We start from the raw sequence: 22,446 nt of genomic DNA on the forward strand, positions 1-22,446 counted from the left end.
CAGGAGAAACGAGACGTACATCCTCCCCCTCTGCCGCCCACCCACCCAACTGACAGCCAGCCAGCAGACAAGCACAGAGAGTTCCGTGGGTCTGTCTGTGATGTCATAAAGGGCCTGCTGATCAATGGCCAGCTCTCTGATTGGCTGCTGTGTTTGATTGACAGATTGAATCTGGCAGCTGATTGGCTGTCTACCCTAAATTGCATTACACACCCCTGATGGTACCACTGGCTAAGACTCCACCTCAGCTCATTGATTAATTATAAATTTAGAACAAATGATGGATGAAAGCAGGCAGGCCGGCCATTTTTTTCACGCTCATTGGACTTGTTTAATGCAATGCACCTTTGTATATTCACATGCATTCGCTTCATGCTGTAACCACTGTGCATAAAAATTTGGAAACATGGCATACAGTGTATCATTTGCTGTCTAAGTCATGTTTCCCATATTTTCCATTGCAAGATACAAGCCGGTTTGAGTGTTTGGGGCACATTTTAGCTAAAATCATCCTACGGGGCCTAACTGCTTATGCCAAAGCCTGCCTATTTTGAATGGCGTAGTGGTCAATGCAACCTCCAAAAAAATCAGGACTTACTACCCCAATAACCTGCTAACTCACCCCTGAAATACTTACTTATTCACACTATTTTGTTCATTTGACTTGTTTCTAATTTGAAATGCCCATTTTTGTGGGGCCAGAAAGGTGCGTCTTTAAAAGGCGATTTCTACGATACCCCACTTTTGCGCGTCGGACCGCGACTTTTTCCGGAAACGCCGAAAAAACGCAATTTTCAGGAGAAACGAGACGTACATCCTCCCCCTCTGCCGCCCACCCACCCAACTGACAGCCAGCCAGCAGACAAGCACAGAGAGTTCCGTGGGTCTGTCTGTGATGTCATAAAGGGCCTGCTGATCAATGGCCAGCTCTCTGATTGGCTGCTGTGTTTGATTGACAGATTGAATCTGGCAGCTGATTGGCTGTCTACCCTAAAGTGCATTACACACCCCTGATGGTACCACTGGCTAAGACTCCACCTCAGCTCATTGATTAATTATAAATTTAGAACAAATGATGGATGAAAGCAGGCAGGCCGGCCATTTTTTTCACGCTCATTGGACTTGTTTAATGCAATGCACCTTTGTATATTCACATGCATTCGCTTCATGCTGTAACCACTGTGCATAAAAATTTGGAAACATGGCATACAGTGTATCATTTGCTGTCTAAGTCATGTTTCCCATATTTTTCATTGCAAGATACAAGCCGGTTTGAGTGTTTGGGGCACATTTTAGCTAAAATCATCCTACGGGGCCTAACTGCTTATGCTAAAGCCTGCCTATTTTGAATGGCGTAGTGGTCACTGCAACCTCCAAAAAAATCAGGACTTACTACCCCAATAACCTGCTAACTCACCCCTGAAATACTTACTTATTCACACTATTTTGTTCATTTGACTTGTTTCTAATTTGAAATGCCCATTTTTGTGGGGCCAGAAAGGTGCGTCTTTAAAAGGCGATTTCTACGATACCCCACTTTTGCGCGTCGGACCGCGACTTTTTCCGGAAACGCCGAAAAACCGCAATTTTCAGGAGAAACGAGACGTACATCCTCCCCCTCTGCCGCCCACCCACCCAACTGACAGCCAGCCAGCAGACAAGCACTGAGAGTTCCGTGGGTCTGTCTGTGATGTCATAAAGGGCCTGCTGATCAATGGCCAGCTCTCTGATTGGCTGCTGTGTTTGATTGACAGATTGAATCTGGCAGCTGATTGGCTGTCTACCCTAAAGTGCATTACACACCCCTGATGGTACCACTGGCTAAGACTCCACCTCAGCTCATTGATTAATTATAAATTTAGAACAAATGATGGATGAAAGCAGGCAGGCCGGCCATTTTTTTCACACTCATTGGACTTGTTTAATGCAATGCACCTGTGTATATTCACATGCATTCGCTTCATGCTGTAACCACTGTGCATAAAAATTTGGAAACATGGCATACAGTGTATCATTTGCTGTCTAAGTCATGTTTCCCATATTTTCCATTGCAAGATACAAGCCGGTTTGAGTGTTTGGGGCACATTTTAGCTAAAATCATCCTACGGGGCCTAACTGCTTATGCTAAAGCCTGCCTATTTTGAATGGCGTAGTGGTCACTGCAACCTCCAAAAAGATCAGGACTTACTACCCCAATAACCTGATAACTCACCCCTGAAATACTTACTTATTCACACTATTTTGTTCATTTGACTTGTTTCTAATTTGAAATGCCCATTTTTGTGGGGCCAGAAAGGTGCGTCTTTAAATGACGATTTCTACGATACCCCACTTTTGCGCGTCGGACCGCGACTTTTTCCGGAAACGCCGAAAAACCGCAATTTTCAGGAGAAACGAGACGTACATCCTCCCCCTCTGCCGCCCACCCACCCAACTGACAGCCAGCCAGCAGACAAGCACAGAGAGTTCCGTGGGTCTGTCTGTGATGTCATAAAGGGCCTGCTGATCAATGGCCAGCTCTCTGATTGGCTGCTGTGTTTGATTGACAGATTGAATCTGGCAGCTGATTGGCTGTCTACCCTAAAGTGCATTACACACCCCTGATGGTACCACTGGCTAAGACTCCACCTCAGCTCATTGATTAATTATAAATTTAGAACAAATGATGGATGAAAGCAGGCAGGCCGGCCATTTTTTTCACACTCATTGGACTTGTTTAATGCAATGCACCTGTGTATATTCACATGCATTCGCTTCATGCTGTAACCACTGTGCATAAAAATTTGGAAACATGGCATACAGTGTATCATTTGCTGTCTAAGTCATGTTTCCCATATTTTCCATTGCAAGATACAAGCCGGTTTGAGTGTTTGGGGCACATTTTAGCTAAAATCATCCTACGGGGCCTAACTGCTTATGCTAAAGCCTGCCTATTTTGAATGGCGTAGTGGTCACTGCAACCTCCAAAAAAATCAGGACTTACTACCCCAATAACCTGCTAACTCACCCCTGAAATACTTACTTATTCACACTATTTTGTTCATTTGACTTGTTTCTAATTTGAAATGCCCATTTTTGTGGGGCCAGAAAGGTGCGTCTTTAAAAGGCGATTTCTACGATACCCCACTTTTGCGCGTCGGACCGCGACTTTTTCCGGAAACGCCGAAAAACCGCAATTTTCAGGAGAAACGAGACGTACATCCTCCCCCTCTGCCGCCCACCCACCCAACTGCCAGCCAGCCAGCAGACAAGCACTGAGAGTTCCGTGGGTCTGTCTGTGATGTCATAAAGGGCCTGCTGATCAATGGCCAGCTCTCTGATTGGCTGCTGTGTTTGATTGACAGATTGAATCTGGCAGCTGATTGGCTGTCTACCCTAAAGTGCATTACACACCCCTGATGGTACCACTGGCTAAGACTCCACCTCAGCTCATTGATTAATTATAAATTTAGAACAAATGATGGATGAAAGCAGGCAGGCCGGCCATTTTTTTCACGCTCATTGGACTTGTTTAATGCAATGCACCTTTGTATATTCACATGCATTCGCTTCATGCTGTAACCACTGTGCATAAAAATTTGGAAACATGGCATACAGTGTATCATTTGCTGTCTAAGTCATGTTTCCCATATTTTCCATTGCAAGATACAAGCCGGTTTGAGTGTTTGGGGCACATTTTAGCTAAAATCATCCTACGGGGCCTAACTGCTTATGCTAAAGCCTGCCTATTTTGAATGGCGTAGTGGTCACTGCAACCTCCAAAAAAATCAGGACTTACTACCCCAATAACCTGCTAACTCACCCCTGAAATACTTACTTATTCACACTATTTTGTTCATTTGACTTGTTTCTAATTTGAAATGCCCATTTTTGTGGGGCCAGAAAGGTGCGTCTTTAAAAGGCGATTTCTACGATACCCCACTTTTGCGCGTCGGACCGCGACTTTTTCCGGAAACGCCGAAAAACCGCAATTTTCAGGAGAAACGAGACGTACATCCTCCCCCTCTGCCGCCCACCCACCCAACTGCCAGCCAGCCAGCAGACAAGCACTGAGAGTTCCGTGGGTCTGTCTGTGATGTCATAAAGGGCCTGCTGATCAATGGCCAGCTCTCTGATTGGCTGCTGTGTTTGATTGACAGATTGAATCTGGCAGCTGATTGGCTGTCTACCCTAAAGTGCATTACACACCCCTGATGGTACCACTGGCTAAGACTCCACCTCAGCTCATTGATTAATTATAAATTTAGAACAAATGATGGATGAAAGCAGGCAGGCCGGCCATTTTTTTCACGCTCATTGGACTTGTTTAATGCAATGCACCTTTGTATATTCACATGCATTCGCTTCATGCTGTAACCACTGTGCATAAAAATTTGGAAACATGGCATACAGTGTATCATTTGCTGTCTAAGTCATGTTTCCCATATTTTCCATTGCAAGATACAAGCCGGTTTGAGTGTTTGGGGCACATTTTAGCTAAAATCATCCTACGGGGCCTAACTGCTTATGCTAAAGCCTGCCTATTTTGAATGGCGTAGTGGTCACTGCAACCTCCAAAAAAATCAGGACTTACTACCCCAATAACCTGCTAACTCACCCCTGAAATACTTACTTATTCACACTATTTTGTTCATTTGACTTGTTTCTAATTTGAAATGCCGATTTTTGTGGGGCCAGAAAGGTGCGTCTTTAAAAGGCGATTTCTACGATATCCCACTTTTGCGCGTCGGACCGCGACTTTTTCCGGAAACGCCGAAAAACCGCAATTTTCAGGAGAAACGAGACGTACATCCTCCCCCTCTGCCGCCCACCCACCCAACTGACAGCCAGCCAGCAGACAAGCACAGAGAGTTCCGTGGGTCTGTCTGTGATGTCATAAAGGGCCTGCTGATCAATGGCCAGCTCTCTGATTGGCTGCTGTGTTTGATTGACAGATTGAATCTGGCAGCTGATTGGCTGTCTACCCTAAAGTGCATGACACACCCCTGATGGTACCACTGGCTAAGACTCCACCTCAGCTCATTGATTAATTATAAATTTAGAACAAATGATGGATGAAAGCAGGCAAGCCGGCCATTTTTTTCACGCTCATTGGACTTGTTTAATGCAATGCACCTGTGTATATTCACATGCATTCACTTCATGCTGTAACCACTGTGCATAAAAATTTGGAAACATGGCATACAGTGTATCATTTGCTGTCTAAGTCATGTTTCCCATATTTTCCATTGCAAGATACAAGCCGGTTTGAGTGTTTGGGGCACATTTTAGCTAAAATCATCCTACGGGGCCTAAATGCTTATGCTAAAGCCTGCCTATTTTGAATGGCGTAGTGGTCACTGCAACCTCCAAAAAAATCAGGACTTACTACCCCAATAACCTGCTAACTCACCCCTGAAATACTTACTTATTCACACTATTTTGTTCATTTGACTTGTTTCTAATTTGAAATGCCCATTTTTGTGGGGCCAGAAAGGTGCGTCTTTAAAAGGCGATTTCTACGATACCCCACTTTTGCGCGTCGGACCGCGACTTTTTCCGGAAACGCTGAAAAACCGCAATTTTCAGGAGAAACGAGACGTACATCCTCCCCCTCTGCCGCCCACCCACCCAACTGACAGCCAGCCAGCAGACAAGCACAGAGAGTTCCGTGGGTCTGTCTGTGATGTCATAAAGGGCCTGCTGATCAATGGCCAGCTCTCTGATTGGCTGCTGTGTTTGATTGACAGATTGAATCTGGCAGCTGATTGGCTGTCTACCCTAAAGTGCATTACACACCCCTGATGGTACCACTGGCTAAGACTCCACCTCAGCTCATTGATTAATTATAAATTTAGAACAAATGATGGATGAAAGCAGGCAGGCCGGCCATTTTTTTCACGCTCATTGGACTTGTTTAATGCAATGCACCTTTGTATATTCACATGCATTCGCTTCATGCTGTAACCACTGTGCATAAAAATTTGGAAACATGGCATACAGTGTATCATTTGCTGTCTAAGTCATGTTTCCCATATTTTCCATTGCAAGATACAAGCCGGTTTGAGTGTTTGGGGCACATTTTAGCTAAAATCATCCTACGGGGCCTAACTGCTTATGCCAAAGCCTGCCTATTTTGAATGGCGTAGTGGTCAATGCAACCTCCAAAAAAATCAGGACTTACTACCCCAATAACCTGCTAACTCACCCCTGAAATACTTACTTATTCACACTATTTTGTTCATTTGACTTGTTTCTAATTTGAAATGCCCATTTTTGTGGGTCCAGAAAGGTGCGTCTTTAAAAGGCGATTTCTACGATACCCCACTTTTGCGCGTCGGACCGCGACTTTTTCCGGAAACGCCGAAAAAACGCAATTTTCAGGAGAAACGAGACGTACATCCTCCCCCTCTGCCGCCCACCCACCCAACTGACAGCCAGCCAGCAGACAAGCACAGAGAGTTCCGTGGGTCTGTCTGTGATGTCATAAAGGGCCTGCTGATCAATGGCCAGCTCTCTGATTGGCTGCTGTGTTTGATTGACAGATTGAATCTGGCAGCTGATTGGCTGTCTACCCTAAAGTGCATTACACACACCTGATGGTACCACTGGCTAAGACTCCACCTCAGCTCATTGATTAATTATAAATTTAGAACAAATGATGGATGAAAGCAGGCAGGCCGGCCATTTTTTTCACGCTCATTGGACTTGTTTAATGCAATGCACCTTTGTATATTCACATGCATTCGCTTCATGCTGTAACCACTGTGCATAAAAATTTGGAAACATGGCATACAGTGTATCATTTGCTGTCTAAGTCATGTTTCCCATATTTTCCATTGCAAGATACAAGCCGGTTTGAGTGTTTGGGGCACATTTTAGCTAAAATCATCCTACGGGGCCTAACTGCTTATGCCAAAGCCTGCCTATTTTGAATGGCGTAGTGGTCAATGCAACCTCCAAAAAAATCAGGACTTACTACCCCAATAACCTGCTAACTCACCCCTGAAATACTTACTTATTCACACTATTTTGTTCATTTGACTTGTTTCTAATTTGAAATGCCCATTTTTGTGGGGCCAGAAAGGTGCGTCTTTAAAAGGCGATTTCTACGATACCCCACTTTTGCGCGTCGGACCGCGACTTTTTCCGGAAACGCCGAAAAAACGCAATTTTCAGGAGAAACGAGACGTACATCCTCCCCCTCTGCCGCCCACCCACCCAACTGACAGCCAGCCAGCAGACAAGCACAGAGAGTTCCGTGGGTCTGTCTGTGATGTCATAAAGGGCCTGCTGATCAATGGCCAGCTCTCTGATTGGCTGCTGTGTTTGATTGACAGATTGAATCTGGCAGCTGATTGGCTGTCTACCCTAAAGTGCATTACACACCCCTGATGGTACCACTGGCTAAGACTCCACCTCAGCTCATTGATTAATTATAAATTTAGAACAAATGATGGATGAAAGCAGGCAGGCCGGCCATTTTTTTCACGCTCATTGGACTTGTTTAATGCAATGCACCTGTGTATATTCACATGCATTCACTTCATGCTGTAACCACTGTGCATAAAAATTTGGAAACATGGCATACAGTGTATCATTTGCTGTCTAAGTCATGTTTCCCATATTTTCCATTGCAAGATACAAGCCGGTTTGAGTGTTTGGGGCACATTTTAGCTAAAATCATCCTACGGGGCCTAACTGCTTATGCTAAAGCCTGCCTATTTTGAATGGCGTAGTGGTCACTGCAACCTCCAAAAAAATCAGGACTTACTACCCCAATAACCTGCTAACTCACCCCTGAAATACTTACTTATTCACACTATTTTGTTCATTTGACTTGTTTCTAATTTGAAATGCCCATGTGGGGCCAGAAAGGTGCGTCTTTAAAAGGCGATTTCTACGATATCCCACTTTTGCGCGTCGGACCGCGACTTTTTCCGGAAACGCCGAAAAACCGCAATTTTCAGGAGAAACGAGACGTACATCCTCCCCCTCTGCCGCCCACCCACCCAACTGACAGCCAGCCAGCAGACAAGCACAGAGAGTTCCGTGGGTCTTTCTGTGATGTCATAAAGGGCCTGCTGATCAATGGCCAGCTCTCTGATTGGCTGCTGTGTTTGATTGACAGATTGAATCTGGCAGCTGATTGGCTGTCTACCCTAAAGTGCATTACACACCCCTGATGGTACCACTGGCTAAGACTCCACCTCAGCTCATTGATTAATTATAAATTTAGAACAAATGATGGATGAAAGCAGGCAAGCCGGCCATTTTTTTCACGCTCATTGGACTTGTTTAATGCAATGCACCTTTGTATATTCACATGCATTCGCTTCATGCTGTAACCACTGTGCATAAAAATTTGGAAACATGGCATACAGTGTATCATTTGCTGTCTAAGTCATGTTTCCCATATTTTCCATTGCAAGATACAAGCCGGTTTGAGTGTTTGGGGCACATTTTAGCTAAAATCATCCTACGGGGCCTAACTGCTTATGCCAAAGCCTGCCTATTTTGAATGGCGTAGTGGTCAATGCAACCTCCAAAAATATCAGGACTTACTACCCCAATAACCTGCTAACTCACCCCTGAAATACTTACTTATTCACACTATTTTGTTCATTTGACTTGTTTCTAATTTGAAATGCCCATTTTTGTGGGGCCAGAAAGGTGCGTCTTTAAAAGGCGATTTCTACGATACCCCACTTTTGCGCGTCGGACCGCGACTTTTTCCGGAAACGCCGAAAAAACGCAATTTTCAGGAGAAACGAGACGTACATCCTCCCCCTCTGCCGCCCACCCACCCAACTGACAGCCAGCCAGCAGACAAGCACAGAGAGTTCCGTGGGTCTGTCTGTGATGTCATAAAGGGCCTGCTGATCAATGGCCAGCTCTCTGATTGGCTGCTGTGTTTGATTGACAGATTGAATCTGGCAGCTGATTGGCTGTCTACCCTAAAGTGCATTACACACCCCTGATGGTACCACTGGCTAAGACTCCACCTCAGCTCATTGATTAATTATAAATTTAGAACAAATGATGGATGAAAGCAGGCAGGCCGGCCATTTTTTTCACGCTCATTGGACTTGTTTAATGCAATGCACCTGTGTATATTCACATGCATTCACTTCATGCTGTAACCACTGTGCATAAAAATTTGGAAACATGGCATACAGTGTATCATTTGCTGTCTAAGTCATGTTTCCCATATTTTCCATTGCAAGATACAAGCCGGTTTGAGTGTTTGGGGCACATTTTAGCTAAAATCATCCTACGGGGCCTAAATGCTTATGCTAAAGCCTGCCTATTTTGAATGGCGTAGTGGTCACTGCAACCTCCAAAAAAATCAGGACTTACTACCCCAATAACCTGCTAACTCACCCCTGAAATACTTACTTATTCACACTATTTTGTTCATTTGACTTGTTTCTAATTTGAAATGCCCATTTTTGTGGGGCCAGAAAGGTGCGTCTTTAAAAGGCGATTTCTACGATACCCCACTTTTGCGCGTCGGACCGCGACTTTTTCCGGAAACGCCGAAAAATCGCAATTTTCAGGAGAAACGAGACGTACATCCTCCCCCTCTGCCGCCCACCCACCCAACTGACAGCCAGCCAGCAGACAAGCACAGAGAGTTCCGTGGGTCTGTCTGTGATGTCATAAAGGGCCTGCTGATCAATGGCCAGCTCTCTGATTGGCTGCTGTGTTTGATTGACAGATTGAATCTGGCAGCTGATTGGCTGTCTACCCTAAAGTGCATTACACACCCCTGATGGTACCACTGGCTAAGACTCCACCTCAGCTCATTGATTAATTATAAATTTAGAACAAATGATGGATGAAAGCAGGCAGGCCGGCCATTTTTTTCACGCTCATTGGACTTGTTTAATGCAATGCACCTGTGTATAGTCAAATGCATTCACTTCATGCTGTAACCACTGTGCATAAAAATTTGGAAACATGGCATACAGTGTATCATTTGCTGTCTAAGTCATGTTTCCCATATTTTCCATTGCAAGATACAAGCCGGTTTGAGTGTTTGGGGCACATTTTAGCTAAAATCATCCTACGGGGCCTAAATGCTTATGCTAAAGCCTGCCTATTTTGAATGGCGTAGTGGTCACTGCAACCTCCAAAAAAATCAGGACTTACTACCCCAATAACCTGCTAACTCACCCCTGAAATACTTACTTATTCACACTATTTTGTTCATTTGACTTGTTTCTAATTTGAAATGCCCATTTTTGTGGGGCCAGAAAGGTGCGTCTTTAAAAGGCGATTTCTACGATACCCCACTTTTGCGCGTCGGACCGTGACTTTTTCCGGAAACGCTGAAAAACCGCAATTTTCAGGAGAAACGAGACGTACATCCTCCCCCTCTGCCGCCCACCCACCCAACTGACAGCCAGCCAGCAGACAAGCACAGAGAGTTCCGTGGGTCTGTCTGTGATGTCATAAAGGGCCTGCTGATCAATGGCCAGCTCTCTGATTGGCTGCTGTGTTTGATTGACAGATTGAATCTGGCAGCTGATTGGCTGTCTACCCTAAAGTGCATTACACACCCCTGATGGTACCACTGGCTAAGACTCCACCTCAGCTCATTGATTAATTATAAATTTAGAACAAATGATGGATGAAAGCAGGCAGGCCGGCCATTTTTTTCACGCTCATTGGACTTGTTTAATGCAATGCACCTTTGTATATTCACATGCATTCACTTCATGCTTCAAACGGGCACTGAAAACTCACCTATTCATCAAAGCATACCCTTCCACTGCATAAACCAGCTGGTTCTCCGACCCCTTGCCTGTTTCCTGTTTACATCCTGCTATCTAACCACCACCCCCTCGCTTACACCTCTTGTAATCTGTCTGTCTCCCCTTCCTACTAGATTGTAAGCTCCTCCGAGTAGGGCCCTCTTCCCTCCTGTTGTCAAAGCCCACTTCTCTTCACATTTCACTCACAGCTCTCCTTTACTCCAACACTCAGTGACCATCTTCATCTGCATACTCCTCTCCATCATTGGCCTCAAGCCTCTAGTTGTATGTTGATTGAGTCCTCACTACTTATCCAAGCTGTAATGTGTATTGATCTGTGGCGCTCTTTATTTGTACTGTATTTTTGTTATTTATTCAATATTATGCCAAGTTTTGTTTCCCTGTATTGTTCCTTTGTACGGCGCTGCGAAACACTTGTGGCGCCTTATAAATAAAATTATAATAATAATAATAATGCTGTAACCACTGTGCATAAAAATTTGGAAACATGGCATACAGTGTATCATTTGCTGTCTAAGTCATGTTTCCCATATTTTCCATTGCAAGATACAAGCCGGTTTGAGTGTTTGGGGCACATTTTAGCTAAAATCATCCTACGGGGCCTAACTGCTTATGCCAAAGCCTGCCTATTTTGAATGGCGTAGTGGTCACTGCAACCTCCAAAAAAATCAGGACTTACTACCCCAATAACCTGCTAACTCACCCCTGAAATACTTACTTATTCACACTATTTTGTTCATTTGACTTGTTTCTAATTTGAAATGCCCATTTTTGTGGGGCCAGAAAGGTGCGTCTTTAAAAGGCGATTTCTACGATACCCCACTTTTGCGCGTCGGACCGCGACTTTTTCCGGAAACGCCGAAAAACCGCAATTTTCAGGAGAAACGAGACGTACATCCTCCACCTCTGCCGCCCACCCACCCAACTGACAGCCAGCCAGCAGACAAGCACAGAGAGTTCCGTGGGTCTGTCTGTGATGTCATAAAGGGCCTGCTGATCAATGGCCAGCTCTCTGATTGGCTGCTGTGTTTGATTGACAGATTGAATCTGGCAGCTGATTGGCTGTCTACCCTAAAGTGCATTACACACCCCTGATGGTACCACTGGCTAAGACTCCACCTCAGCTCATTGATTAATTATAAATTTAGAACAAATGATGGATGAAAGCAGGCAGGCCGGCCATTTTTTTCACGCTCATTGGACTTGTTTAATGCAATGCACCTTTGTATATTCACATGCATTCGCTTCATGCTGTAACCACTGTGCATAAAAATTTGGAAACATGGCATACAGTGTATCATTTGCTGTCTAAGTCATGTTTCCCATATTTTCCATTGCAAGATACAAGCCGGTTTGAGTGTTTGGGGCACATTTTAGCTAAAATCATCCTACGGGGCCTAACTGCTTATGCCAAAGCCTGCCTATTTTGAATGGCGTAGTGGTCAATGCAACCTCCAAAAAAATCAGGACTTACTACCCCAATAACCTGCTAACTCACCCCTGAAATACTTACTTATTCACACTATTTTGTTCATTTGACTTGTTTCTAATTTGAAATGCCCATTTTTGTGGGGCCAGAAAGGTGCGTCTTTAAAAGGCGATTTCTACGATACCCCACTTTTGCGCGTCGGACCGCGACTTTTTCCGGAAACGCCGAAAAAACGCAATTTTCAGGAGAAACGAGACGTACATCCTCCCCTTCTGCCGCCCACCCACCCAACTGACAGCCAGCCAGCAGACAAGCACAGAGAGTTCCGTGGGTCTGTCTGTGATGTCATAAAGGGCCTGCTGATCAATGGCCAGCTCTCTGATTGGCTGCTGTGTTTGATTGACAGATTGAATCTGGCAGCTGATTGGCTGTCTACCCTAAAGTGCATTACACACCCCTGATGGTACCACTGGCTAAGACTCCACCTCAGCTCATTGATTAATTATAAATTTAGAACAAATGATGGATGAAAGCAGGCAGGCCGGCCATTTTTTTCACGCTCATTGGACTTGTTTAATGCAATGCACCTTTGTATATTCACATGCATTCGCTTCATGCTGTAACCACTGTGCATAAAAATTTGGAAACATGGCATACAGTGTATCATTTGCTGTCTAAGTCATGTTTCCCATATTTTCCATTGCAAGATACAAGCCGGTTTGAGTGTTTGGGGCACATTTTAGCTAAAATCATCCTACGGGGCCTAACTGCTTATGCCAAAGCCTGCCTATTTTGAATGGCGTAGTGGTCAATGCAACCTCCAAAAATATCAGGACTTACTACCCCAATAACCTGCTAACTCACCCCTGAAATACTTACTTATTCACACTATTTTGTTCATTTGACTTGTTTCTAATTTGAAATGCCCATTTTTGTGGGGCCAGAAAGGTGCGTCTTTAAAAGGCGATTTCTACGATACCCCACTTTTGCGCGTCGGACCGCGACTTTTTCCGGAAACGCCGAAAAAACGCAATTTTCAGGAGAAACGAGACGTACATCCTCCCCCTCTGCCGCCCACCCACCCAACTGACAGCCAGCCAGCAGACAAGCACAGAGAGTTCCGTGGGTCTGTCTGTGATGTCATAAAGGGCCTGCTGATCAATGGCCAGCTCTCTGATTGGCTGCTGTGTTTGATTGACAGATTGAATCTGGCAGCTGATTGGCTGTCTACCCTAAAGTGCATTACACACCCCTGATGGTACCACTGGCTAAGACTCCACCTCAGCTCATTGATTAATTATAAATTTAGAACAAATGATGGATGAAAGCAGACAGGCCGGCCATTTTTTTCACGCTCATTGGACTTGTTTAATGCAATGCACCTGTGTATATTCACATGCATTCACTTCATGCTGTAACCACTGTGCATAAAAATTTGGAAACATGGCATACAGTGTATCATTTGCTGTCTAAGTCATGTTTCCCATATTTTCCATTGCAAGATACAAGCCGGTTTGAGTGTTTGGGGCACATTTTAGCTAAAATCATCCTACGGGGCCTAAATGCTTATGCTAAAGCCTGCCTATTTTGAATGGCGTAGTGGTCACTGCAACCTCCAAAAAAATCAGGACTTACTACCCCAATAACCTGCTAACTCACCCCTGAAATACTTACTTATTCACACTATTTTGTTCATTTGACTTGTTTCTAATTTGAAATGCCCATTTTTGTGGGGCCAGAAAGGTGCGTCTTTAAAAGGCGATTTCTACGATACCCCACTTTTACGCGTCGGACCGCGACTTTTTCCGGAAACGCCGAAAAATCGCAATTTTCAGGAGAAACGAGACGTACATCCTCCCCCTCTGCCGCCCACCCACCCAACTGACAGCCAGCCAGCAGACAAGCACAGAGAGTTCCGTGGGTCTGTCTGTGATGTCATAAAGGGCCTGCTGATCAATGGCCAGCTCTCTGATTGGCTGCTGTGTTTGATTGACAGATTGAATCTGGCAGCTGATTGGCTGTCTACCCTAAAGTGCATTACACACCCCTGATGGTACCACTGGCTAAGACTCCACCTCAGCTCATTGATTAATTATAAATTTAGAACAAATGATGGATGAAAGCAGGCAGGCCGGCCATTTTTTTCACGCTCATTGGACTTGTTTAATGCAATGCACCTGTGTATAGTCAAATGCATTCACTTCATGCTGTAACCACTGTGCATAAAAATTTGGAAACATGGCATACAGTGTATCATTTGCTGTCTAAGTCATGTTTCCCATATTTTCCATTGCAAGATACAAGCCGGTTTGAGTGTTTGGGGCACATTTTAGCTAAAATCATCCTACGGGGCCTAAATGCTTATGCTAAAGCCTGCCTATTTTGAATGGCGTAGTGGTCACTGCAACCTCCAAAAAAATCAGGACTTACTACCCCAATAACCTGCTAACTCACCCCTGAAATACTTACTTATTCACACTATTTTGTTCATTTGACTTGTTTCTAATTTGAAATGCCCATTTTTGTGGGGCCAGAAAGGTGCGTCTTTAAAAGGCGATTTCTACGATACCCCACTTTTGCGCGTCGGACCGTGACTTTTTCCGGAAACGCTGAAAAACCGCAATTTTCAGGAGAAACGAGACGTACATCCTCCCCCTCTGCCGCCCACCCACCCAACTGACAGCCAGCCAGCAGACAAGCACAGAGAGTTCCGTGGGTCTGTCTGTGATGTCATAAAGGGCCTGCTGATCAATGGCCAGCTCTCTGATTGGCTGCTGTGTTTGATTGACAGATTGAATCTGGCAGCTGATTGGCTGTCTACCCTAAAGTGCATTACACACCCCTGATGGTACCACTGGCTAAGACTCCACCTCAGCTCATTGATTAATTATAAATTTAGAACAAATGATGGATGAAAGCAGGCAGGCCGGCCATTTTTTTCACGCTCATTGGACTTGTTTAATGCAATGCACCTTTGTATATTCACATGCATTCACTTCATGCTGTAACCACTGTGCATAAAAATTTGGAAACATGGCATACAGTGTATCATTTGCTGTCTAAGTCATGTTTCCCATATTTTCCATTGCAAGATACAAGCCGGTTTGAGTGTTTGGGGCACATTTTAGCTAAAATCATCCTACGGGGCCTAACTGCTTATGCCAAAGCCTGCCTATTTTGAATGGCGTAGTGGTCACTGCAACCTCCAAAAAAATCAGGACTTACTACCCCAATAACCTGCTAACTCACCCCTGAAATACTTACTTATTCACACTATTTTGTTCATTTGACTTGTTTCTAATTTGAAATGCCCATTTTTGTGGGGCCAGAAAGGTGCGTCTTTAAAAGGCGATTTCTACGATACCCCACTTTTGCGCGTCGGACCGCGACTTTTTCCGGAAACGCCGAAAAACCGCAATTTTCAGGAGAAACGAGACGTACATCCTCCACCTCTGCCGCCCACCCACCCAACTGACAGCCAGCCAGCAGACAAGCACAGAGAGTTCCGTGGGTCTGTCTGTGATGTCATAAAGGGCCTGCTGATCAATGGCCAGCTCTCTGATTGGCTGCTGTGTTTGATTGACAGATTGAATCTGGCAGCTGATTGGCTGTCTACCCTAAAGTGCATTACACACCCCTGATGGTACCACTGGCTAAGACTCCACCTCAGCTCATTGATTAATTATAAATTTAGAACAAATGATGGATGAAAGCAGGCAGGCCGGCCATTTTTTTCACGCTCATTGGACTTGTTTAATGCAATGCACCTTTGTATATTCACATGCATTCGCTTCATGCTGTAACCACTGTGCATAAAAATTTGGAAACATGGCATACAGTGTATCATTTGCTGTCTAAGTCATGTTTCCCATATTTTCCATTGCAAGATACAAGCCGGTTTGAGTGTTTGGGGCACATTTTAGCTAAAATCATCCTACGGGGCCTAACTGCTTATGCCAAAGCCTGCCTATTTTGAATGGCGTAGTGGTCAATGCAACCTCCAAAAAAATCAGGACTTACTACCCCAATAACCTGCTAACTCACCCCTGAAATACTTACTTATTCACACTATTTTGTTCATTTGACTTGTTTCTAATTTGAAATGCCCATTTTTGTGGGGCCAGAAAGGTGCGTCTTTAAAAGGCGATTTCTACGATACCCCACTTTTGCGCGTCGGACCGCGACTTTTTCCGGAAACGCCGAAAAACCGCAATTTTCAGGAGAAACGAGACGTACATCCTCCACCTCTGCCGCCCACCCACCCAACTGACAGCCAGCCAGCAGACAAGCACAGAGAGTTCCGTGGGTCTGTCTGTGATGTCATAAAGGGCCTGCTGATCAATGGCCAGCTCTCTGATTGGCTGCTGTGTTTGATTGACAGATTGAATCTGGCAGCTGATTGGCTGTCTACCCTAAAGTGCATTACACACCCCTGATGGTACCACTGGCTAAGACTCCACCTCAGCTCATTGATTAATTATAAATTTAGAACAAATGATGGATGAAAGCAGGCAGGCCGGCCATTTTTTTCACGCTCATTGGACTTGTTTAATGCAATGCACCTGTGTATAGTCAAATGCATTCACTTCATGCTGTAACCACTGTGCATAAAAATTTGGAAACATGGCATACAGTGTATCATTTGCTGTCTAAGTCATGTTTCCCATATTTTCCATTGCAAGATACAAGCCGGTTTGAGTGTTTGGGGCACATTTTAGCTAAAATCATCCTACGGGGCCTAAATGCTTATGCTAAAGCCTGCCTATTTTGAATGGCGTAGTGGTCACTGCAACCTCCAAAAAAATCAGGACTTACTACCCCAATAACCTGCTAACTCACCCCTGAAATACTTACTTATTCACACTATTTTGTTCATTTGACTTGTTTCTAATTTGAAATGCCCATTTTTGTGGGGCCAGAAAGGTGCGTCTTTAAAAGGCGATTTCTACGATACCCCACTTTTGCGCGTCGGACCGTGACTTTTTCCGGAAACGCTGAAAAACCGCAATTTTCAGGAGAAACGAGACGTACATCCTCCCCCTCTGCCGCCCACCCACCCAACTGACAGCCAGCCAGCAGACAAGCACAGAGAGTTCCGTGGGTCTGTCTGTGATGTCATAAAGGGCCTGCTGATCAATGGCCAGCTCTCTGATTGGCTGCTGTGTTTGATTGACAGATTGAATCTGGCAGCTGATTGGCTGTCTACCCTAAAGTGCATTACACACCCCTGATGGTACCACTGGCTAAGACTCCACCTCAGCTCATTGATTAATTATAAATTTAGAACAAATGATGGATGAAAGCAGGCAGGCCGGCCATTTTTTTCACGCTCATTGGACTTGTTTAATGCAATGCACCTGTGTATAGTCAAATGCATTCACTTCATGCTGTAACCACTGTGCATAAAAATTTGGAAACATGGCATACAGTGTATCATTTGCTGTCTAAGTCATGTTTCCCATATTTTCCATTGCAAGATACAAGCCGGTTTGAGTGTTTGGGGCACATTTTAGCTAAAATCATCCTACGGGGCCTAAATGCTTATGCTAAAGCCTGCCTATTTTGAATGGCGTAGTGGTCACTGCAACCTCCAAAAAAATCAGGACTTACTACCCCAATAACCTGCTAACTCACCCCTGAAATACTTACTTATTCACACTATTTTGTTCATTTGACTTGTTTCTAATTTGAAATGCCCATTTTTGTGGGGCCAGAAAGGTGCGTCTTTAAAAGGCGATTTCTACGATACCCCACTTTTGCGCGTCGGACCGTGACTTTTTCCGGAAACGCTGAAAAACCGCAATTTTCAGGAGAAACGAGACGTACATCCTCCCCCTCTGCCGCCCACCCACCCAACTGACAGCCAGCCAGCAGACAAGCACAGAGAGTTCCGTGGGTCTGTCTGTGATGTCATAAAGGGCCTGCTGATCAATGGCCAGCTCTCTGATTGGCTGCTGTGTTTGATTGACAGATTGAATCTGGCAGCTGATTGGCTGTCTACCCTAAAGTGCATTACACACCCCTGATGGTACCACTGGCTAAGACTCCACCTCAGCTCATTGATTAATTATAAATTTAGAACAAATGATGGATGAAAGCAGGCAGGCCGGCCATTTTTTTCACGCTCATTGGACTTGTTTAATGCAATGCACCTTTGTATATTCACATGCATTCACTTCATGCTGTAACCACTGTGCATAAAAATTTGGAAACATGGCATACAGTGTATCATTTGCTGTCTAAGTCATGTTTCCCATATTTTCCATTGCAAGATACAAGCCGGTTTGAGTGTTTGGGGCACATTTTAGCTAAAATCATCCTACGGGGCCTAACTGCTTATGCCAAAGCCTGCCTATTTTGAATGGCGTAGTGGTCACTGCAACCTCCAAAAAAATCAGGACTTACTACCCCAATAACCTGCTAACTCACCCCTGAAATACTTACTTATTCACACTATTTTGTTCATTTGGCTTGTTTCTAATTTGAAATGCCCATTTTTGTGGGGCCAGAAAGGTGCGTCTTTAAAAGGCGATTTCTACGATACCCCACTTTTGCGCGTCGGACCGCGACTTTTTCCGGAAACGCCGAAAAACCGCAATTTTCAGGAGAAACGAGACGTACATCCTCCACCTCTGCCGCCCACCCACCCAACTGACAGCCAGCCAGCAGACAAGCACAGAGAGTTCCGTGGGTCTGTCTGTGATGTCATAAAGGGCCTGCTGATCAATGGCCAGCTCTCTGATTGGCTGCTGTGTTTGATTGACAGATTGAATCTGGCAGCTGATTGGCTGTCTACCCTAAAGTGCATTACACACCCCTGATGGTACCACTGGCTAAGACTCCACCTCAGCTCATTGATTAATTATAAATTTAGAACAAATGATGGATGAAAGCAGGCAGGCCGGCCATTTTTTTCACGCTCATTGGACTTGTTTAATGCAATGCACCTTTGTATATTCACATGCATTCGCTTCATGCTGTAACCACTGTGCATAAAAATTTGGAAACATGGCATACAGTGTATCATTTGCTGTCTAAGTCATGTTTCCCATATTTTCCATTGCAAGATACAAGCCGGTTTGAGTGTTTGGGGCACATTTTAGCTAAAATCATCCTACGGGGCCTAACTGCTTATGCCAAAGCCTGCCTATTTTGAATGGCGTAGTGGTCAATGCAACCTCCAAAAAAATCAGGACTTACTACCCCAATAACCTGCTAACTCACCCCTGAAATACTTACTTATTCACACTATTTTGTTCATTTGACTTGTTTCTAATTTGAAATGCCCATTTTTGTGGGGCCAGAAAGGTGCGTCTTTAAAAGGCGATTTCTACGATACCCCACTTTTGCGCGTCGGACCGCGACTTTTTCCGGAAACGCCGAAAAAACGCAATTTTCAGGAGAAACGAGACGTACATCCTCCCCTTCTGCCGCCCACCCACCCAACTGACAGCCAGCCAGCAGACAAGCACAGAGAGTTCCGTGGGTCTGTCTGTGATGTCATAAAGGGCCTGCTGATCAATGGCCAGCTCTCTGATTGGCTGCTGTGTTTGATTGACAGATTGAATCTGGCAGCTGATTGGCTGTCTACCCTAAAGTGCATTACACACCCCTGATGGTACCACTGGCTAAGACTCCACCTCAGCTCATTGATTAATTATAAATTTAGAACAAATGATGGATGAAAGCAGGCAGGCCGGCCATTTTTTTCACGCTCATTGGACTTGTTTAATGCAATGCACCTTTGTATATTCACATGCATTCGCTTCATGCTGTAACCACTGTGCATAAAAATTTGGAAACATGGCATACAGTGTATCATTTGCTGTCTAAGTCATGTTTCCCATATTTTCCATTGCAAGATACAAGCCGGTTTGAGTGTTTGGGGCACATTTTAGCTAAAATCATCCTACGGGGCCTAACTGCTTATGCCAAAGCCTGCCTATTTTGAATGGCGTAGTGGTCAATGCAACCTCCAAAAAAATCAGGACTTACTACCCCAATAACCTGCTAACTCACCCCTGAAATACTTACTTATTCACACTATTTTGTTCATTTGACTTGTTTCTAATTTGAAATGCCCATTTTTGTGGGGCCAGAAAGGTGCGTCTTTAAAAGGCGATTTCTACGATACCCCACTTTTGCGCGTCGGACCGCGACTTTTTCCGGAAACGCCGAAAAAACGCAATTTTCAGGAGAAACGAGACGTACATCCTCCCCCTCTGCCGCCCACCCACCCAACTGACAGCCAGCCAGCAGACAAGCACAGAGAGTTCCGTGGGTCTGTCTGTGATGTCATAAAGGGCCTGCTGATCAATGGCCAGCTCTCTGATTGGCTGCTGTGTTTGATTGACAGATTGAATCTGGCAGCTGATTGGCTGTCTACCCTAAAGTGCATTACACACCCCTGATGGTACCACTGGCTAAGACTCCACCTCAGCTCATTGATTAATTATAAATTTAGAACAAATGATGGATGAAAGCAGGCAGGCCGGCCATTTTTTTCACGCTCATTGGACTTGTTTAATGCAATGCACCTGTGTATATTCACATGCATTCACTTCATGCTGTAACCACTGTGCATAAAAATTTGGAAACATGGCATACAGTGTATCATTTGCTGTCTAAGTCATGTTTCCCATATTTTCCATTGCAAGATACAAGCCGGTTTGAGTGTTTGGGGCACATTTTAGCTAAAATCATCCTACGGGGCCTAAATGCTTATGCTAAAGCCTGCCTATTTTGAATGGCGTAGTGGTCACTGCAACCTCCAAAAAAATCAGGACTTACTACCCCAATAACCTGCTAACTCACCCCTGAAATACTTACTTATTCACACTATTTTGTTCATTTGACTTGTTTCTAATTTGAAATGCCCATTTTTGTGGGGCCAGAAAGGTGCGTCTTTAAAAGGCGATTTCTACGATACCCCACTTTTGCGCGTCGGACCACGACTTTTTCCGGAAACGCTGAAAAACCGCAATTTTCAGGAGAAACGAGACGTACATCCTCCCCCTCTGCCGCCCACCCACCCAACTGAAAGCCAGCCAGCAGACAAGCACAGAGAGTTCCGTGGGTCTGTCTGTGATGTCATAAAGGGCCTGCTGATCAATGGCCAGCTCTCTGATTGGCTGCTGTGTTTGATTGACAGATTGAATCTGGCAGCTGATTGGCTGTCTACCCTAAAGTGCATTACACACCCCTGATGGTACCACTGGCTAAGACTCCACCTCAGCTCATTGATTAATTATAAATTTAGAACAAATGATGGATGAAAGCAGGCAGGCCGGCCATTTTTTTCACGCTCATTGGACTTGTTTAATGCAATGCACCTTTGTATATTCACATGCATTCGCTTCATGCTGTAACCACTGTGCATAAAAATTTGGAAACATGGCATACAGTGTATCATTTGTTGTCTAAGTCATGTTTCCCATATTTTCCATTGCAAGATACAAGCCGGTTTGAGTGTTTGGGGCACATTTTAGCTAAAATCATCCTACGGGGCCTAACTGCTTATGCTAAAGCCTGCCTATTTTGAATGGCGTAGTGGTCACTGCAACCTCCAAAAAAATCAGGACTTACTACCCCAATAACCTGCTAACTCACCCCTGAAATACTTACTTATTCACACTATTTTGTTCATTTGACTTGTTTCTAATTTGAAATGCCCATGTGGGGCCAGAAAGGTGCGTCTTTAAAAGGCGATTTCTACGATATCCCACTTTTGCTCGTCGGACCGCGACTTTTTCCGGAAACGCCGAAAAACCGCAATTTTCAGGAGAAACGAGACGTACATCCTCCCCCTCTGCCGCCCACCCACCCAACTGACAGCCAGCCAGCAGACAAGCACAGAGAGTTCCGTGGGTCTTTCTGTGATGTCATAAAGGGCCTGCTGATCAATGGCCAGCTCTCTGATTGGCTGCTGTGTTTGATTGACAGATTGAATCTGGCAGCTGATTGGCTGTCTACCCTAAAGTGCATTACACACCCCTGATGGTACCACTGGCTAAGACTCCACCTCAGCTCATTGATTAATTATAAATTTAGAACAAATGATGGATGAAAGCAGGCAAGCCGGCCATTTTTTTCACGCTCATTGGACTTGTTTAATGCAATGCACCTGTGTATATTCACATGCATTCACTTCATGCTGTAACCACTGTGCATAAAAATTTGGAAACATGGCATACAGTGTATCATTTGCTGTCTAAGTCATGTTTCCCATATTTTCCATTGCAAGATACAAGCCGGTTT

This window comes from Crinia signifera, chromosome 2, assembly GCF_055691185.1.
Source record: "Crinia signifera chromosome 2, ASM5569118v1, whole genome shotgun sequence".
NCBI classification, from domain to species: Eukaryota; Metazoa; Chordata; class Amphibia; order Anura; family Myobatrachidae; genus Crinia; species Crinia signifera.